Below are 6,024 nucleotides of genomic sequence, written 5' to 3'. Positions count from 1 at the left end.
GACCCGACCTTAAAGACACTCCCCTACCAGACGGACTTTTATGGTTTGTAGACGGATCTTGTTCAAAAAACAAATATGGAAAAAATCAAACAGGTTTTGCAGTGGTTAGTGAAACCAAAGTCATAACAATGTCAGCATTGCCATCACACTATTCCGTCCAAGCGGCCGAATTAATAGCACTCACCACAGCCTGTGAGTTTGCAAAAGGACAAAGCTTGACAGTATATACCGACAGCCAATACGCATTTTCCACTGTGCACACTTTTGCCGCGCAATGGGAAAGAAGAGGCATGAAAACATCAACAGGGAAACCTGTTGAACACGCAAAATTATTAACAAAACTGTTGGCTGCTGTACAATTGCCTAAACAATTGGCTATCTGCAAATGTGCAGCACACACCCGCGAAACCGACAATGTATCACAAGGAAATGCATTTGCAGACGAAACTGCCAAAAAGGCAGCTCAGCAAACTGAAGTGTTAGTACAAGACACCGACAAACCACACATCATTCCACTAGATGTATTAAAAGACATGCAAAAGCAGACATCAGATGCTGAAAAAAGGAAGTGGCTACAGAACGACGCAGTACTACAAAATGAACTATACACCATACAAAACAAGCCGATCCTACCTATAAATATGTAAGAGATAGCAGCAAAAGTGAGCCATGGGCTCTGCCATGTCTCAACAGGAGGGATGGTACATATTGTGCAACAACATTTCTATACATTTTCAAATTTTTCAACTTATGCACAATCATTTTGTAGGAAATGTATGACATGTTGTAGGCATAATGCACAAGGGAACATACGCATAACAAGAGGATCATTCCCAAAACCGGAATATCCGTTCCACCATATGTGTATGGACTTCATTGAGTTGTCAAAATATCAAAACTATAAATACTGCCTAGTGATGGTCTGCCCTTTAACTAAATGGGTAGAAATTGTACCCACATCTGCGCCTGACGCATTAACAGTTGCCAAAGCTCTCTGTAAAAGAATAATACCAACCCATGGTATTCCAGAAAAGATTTACAGCGATAATGGGACACATTTTGTAAACGAAGTTGTTAAAAAAGTATCAGAAAACATGGGAATACAACTTAAACACCACTGTGCCTACCACCCTCAGAGTGCAGGGTTAGTAGAGAGAACTAATGGTACAATCAAACTAAGACTCAGGAAGACCATAGAGTAAACAGGAAGACCCTGGTTAGAGTGTATCAGCTTGGTAGAAATGTACATGAGAATCACGCCCACAAGCTCAGGGCTAACACCCTTTGAAATGGTTAAAGGCAGATCTTTCAGGTTACCTGTATGTGATAGCATACAAGAAGAACAGGATGCTAAAGCTGAATGCACATTAGCAGATTGGATGTGTTCACCATTTAAGACCACTGAAATACAAAGAGCAAATAATCTGCCAGATTCCTCTTGTCCATTACAGGATACCAAGCTGACACCTGGAGACCAGGGGCCTCATGTATCAATACTTGCGTGGATTTCATACTGAAACATGGCGTACGCCAGAATCCAGAAAGTGTCGTACGCACAAAGAAAATCTGATGTATCAAAGTGTGCGTACGCATGGATCCAAGCACTTTTCCTTTGTACATCCCAATCAACGTGGAATTGAGCGCACATGTAGAAGTGCCGAACTCCTCCCTGTCCACGCCTCCATTTAAATATGCAAATCAATGTAAATAAGGCCTGCACCAAAGATTCCCTTCTCTTTACGGTCAGATAACACCATGAAAAACTGTGAGGAACAGCAATTTAACCAAATTTGAGTTGAAGGTGCTCCTCAATAAAGTTGAGCCGTGTAAACATATTTTTTTCTTTCTTTTTTTTGCCGTCCTCCGGCACCATCACAAAGGGGGTGGGAGAGTGTGTGTGTTATATAAAGGTGAATGTGAGGCGGAGGACCGCTGTCATCCCAAATGAAAGCAGACAATGTACTCGATAATTAAATTATGTGAAATGGATTTACAATTTAATTTGCCTTCTTTTATACACAGATCGCGTAGTAAATAAATGCAGAAGTGCGCCAGGGAGGCTGATAAAGACACATGTCCAACTTTACGCATGTGTTTATTGACATTAAGTAGGCTACTTCACACAGCGTGTGTAGTTTAACCAGCAAAAAAAGAAAGTCACTGACAGTGTGATATCTGGGCGGACATGCTCAGTGTGCATCGGGGGTTACATAGGACAATTAAACTCTATTCTATTCTCTATTCTAAACAAATACATTTACTTTGCAGTGCCAGCCTGTAATCTGTTCCCAACTATGCTGAATGAATGAATTGTGCGCTGAACCAGCCATCTCGCCTCAATGTTTGTTAATATGTGATGCATCTGTACATTCACTTCGCATCTGCAATATCTTAAAACTAAAGCTGACGGTACCACTTTGCGCGTGCTTTTATATCCACCTATCTAATTGCAACACGTGGATGGGATGTTCATAAATGTGTCTCTGATGAGCACATTACTCTGAGGACTAACTGTTTTCACATTATTAAAAGAAATGTTCAGCAGGGAAGCCATACTACAATCCCACAGACATCAACAATGTATTTTATCATCAGATATCAAGATCTGTATACATCCCCTCATAACCCAAATATTTAAGACATCTACAAATTTCTGAACAATATCAATCTACCCCAATTAACATCAGAACAATCTAATGCACTGGAACAATTATTAACCGCAGAAGAATGAACAATGCACTCCATAAGATGCCAAACAACAAGGCACCTGGTCCAGATGGCTTCCCTGCTGAGTTCTACAAACATTTGTGGTCCACAGTTTCTCCACTATTCTTTAGAATGATACACGAAATATTCAAAACTAACACAATACCTTCCACCATGAACACAGATTTAATCACCCTACTGTTAAAACCTGACAAAGATCCAACCCTCCCATCCAGCTACCGTCCTCTTTCCCTGATTAACACAGATATAAAAATCATAAGTAAGGCACTAAGGCCGCGTTCAGACTGCCAGCAAAAATCCGATTTTTATCCCATCCAGATTGGAACTGGATGGCTCTTTTTAAGTCTGATCTGCCCGGTGCTGCAGCCGCTGCGTCCGCGAGGCATCGCCTGTCACATACGGCGGAGCCTCCGCTCCGACGTCATTGCACCAGCAACCTGTCAGATGGGTCAATAATGTGGCACAGTCTGAACAGAGCCAAATGCGATTTGGACACTTGCTAAAATCAGTGTGGACAGTCAGCCCTAAAAATCGGATATGAGAAGGAATCAGATATGAATCAGATTTGCCTGCAGTCTGAACGCGGCCTAACAAATAGAATTGAAAAGGTCATCACCTCTGTTATACACCCAGATCAAACAGGTTTTATCAAAGGAAGACAGTCATCCCACAACACTCGGAAGCTGTTCAACCTAATGCAATATTTGCAAAACAAGAAACTTAAAACCATAATTCTTTCACTAGATGCACATAAGGCATTTGACAGGGTCAACTGGAAGTTCCTGTTTGCTACTCTGCAGAGGTTCGGGTTCGGAGAGTCATTCATAAACTGGATTAGGGCACTGTACACTTCACCGACAGCCACTATCACCACTAACGGTCTACATTCACAACAATTCACTCTTCACAACGGCACACGACAGGGATGTCCACTTTCTCCATCATATCACTCTTTGCAATTTTCATTGAACCACTCGCAGCCAGCATATGACAAAATATAAACATCAAAGGTATTACATCATTATCCACAGAACATAAAATAATTCTGTATGCGGGTGACGTATTGATCCTTCTTCAGGAACCATATCCCTCCCTGTCAGAATCCCTTTCTGTTATTCAGATTTTCTCATCACTCTCTCTCTCTCAACCTGTCCAAATCCACCCTCCTCCCTCTCTGCATGGATGAAGGGGATGTGGCAGCCCTCACCTCACAGTTTCAGCTACCTACAGGAAATATTAAATATCTAGGTATCTACATATCCACCAAGCTGTCAGAGTTATTTAACCTCAACTACAGCCCACTACTCAAATCAATACAGAGTGACCTCCTCCGCTGGACAAATTTACCACTCTCACTCTTAGAAAGAATTTCAACAATAAAAATGTCAGTCCTCCCCAAAATTAACTATTTATTCTCCATGATCCCCACTCTGCCCAACCCACCCTGGTTCAAAGCTCTAAACACAGCTATCTCTCACTTTTATTGGAAAAATAAAACCCCTCGGATTAAACTATCAACATTACAGAAACCCAAATTATATGGAGGACTAGAGGCACCAAATTTCAAACAGTACCACACTGCAAGTCAATTAAAATACTTAATACAATGGCTCACTGGATAGAAACTGAACAGGCATTATGTAATAACATTAATTTATCCGATCTCCCCTTCATCATAACTCATTCAAACATAACATCTGCTTCCAGAACATCAGCATAGCCTCATCTCTGACAGCTTGGTGGAACACCCACCTCAGTAAAGGCTCCACAGTTACACCGTCCCCCCGCTCACCAATCTGGAACAACCCAGACTTCACAATAAACAGGAAACCACTGCACTTCACACTATGGAAAGAACAAGGCACCATATTACGGAACCGTATTGCATTCACTTGAATAAAAAAAAAAAACATTTTTTTCTGAGTAATTTATTTCTTGGTCTGTTTTTCTGAGTAATTTTTTCTTTCCTGTTTTTCTGACTAATCTTTTTTCCTGTTTTTCTGGCTGTTTTTTTCCTCTGTTTTTCGGGGTAATTATTTTTCTGTTTTTCGTGGTCATTTTTTTCTCTGAATTATCGAGATACTTCGAAATCTCACGAGAACATCCAACCTGCAAGTGACTCCCATCTATGGTGACTCCTGCTCCCCACATATGCCCCGTCTTCAACTTTCTACCATCCCGGGTCAATTAAGGCATGTGATTAGTTACACACACAACATGATACTGTTGTTATGTTTTAGACTTTATCCTTCTATTGTAAGCCTATTGCTCAATGTAGCAGGGAAGGAATAGACCATAGACGGTATATAAAAGAGGAATAGATGAACATGTCTATGGGCATGATTTTAGTTTAATTAAGCTAATTAAAGCTAATTAAGCTAACAGTTTTGTTTCCATCATGCTGGACATTTTTTCTTTTATCAAAAATGAATCACCTTTCTTTCATTATATTGGTTTGGCACAAATAAAATGAGCCCTTCGTCATAATGTTAGGTTATATACTAATCGTATACGCTAACACTCTAGAGACATAACATGATAATACTAACATAGAAGTTGTTTAACATGGGGGCACTTACATGTGTAAGCAAACAGAACGTTGCCAGTAGACTAGTCACTAATATTGACACCATTGTCGGACCATGACAAGTGTTTTGAGTTGCTGAGGTTGCTATGGTTTGCTTATGGGCTCCCTCTCCTTTGCTATTTCCTATGTATTTAATACAAGTACACTGAGGATCCTACATGAAACGTCCATGCACATAATTATTTGTGTAGCCCCATATGTTGAATAAAACAATTTAAAATTTTAAAAGTTTTTGCACCTGCTTACTGGTAAAGTACAGTTACTCATACCCTATGTTGCAAAGCCCCAATTTGGATTTTATTGACTTTTTCAAAAGTAATCATAGTAATAACAATAATACTAATAATAAAAGCCCAGTCTAAGCTGCTGTGTTTAGTCTTCTGTACTATTGATGTTTATGAATAACCATGAAGGCTTTCATCACAAAAGGAGTTCAAAGTTCAAACAGTCTTTATTATCCCCAAAGCAATTATCTGTGCAGCAGTGGTCAACACATACACGACACCCAACGCACATGCAGTGCAGACACTACACAAATCAATTTTGTTGGTGATTTGAGTGAGCGTATTCAAATGTTTAATGACAGGTCAAGTTTCAAACGATTACATATTAACAGGGTGGTTATAGGTCTATAGTCAAGTCATGAAATATCCATTTCAAACATTGATTTTATGCTTTCATATAATTCGACAATATCGTGATACAATTGG

This window comes from Trachurus japonicus, chromosome 17, assembly GCF_045865225.1.
Source record: "Trachurus japonicus isolate A0001 chromosome 17, Traja_1.0".
NCBI lineage: Eukaryota > Metazoa > Chordata > Actinopteri > Carangiformes > Carangidae > Trachurus > Trachurus japonicus.
This window is presented reverse-complemented; position numbering follows the sequence as displayed.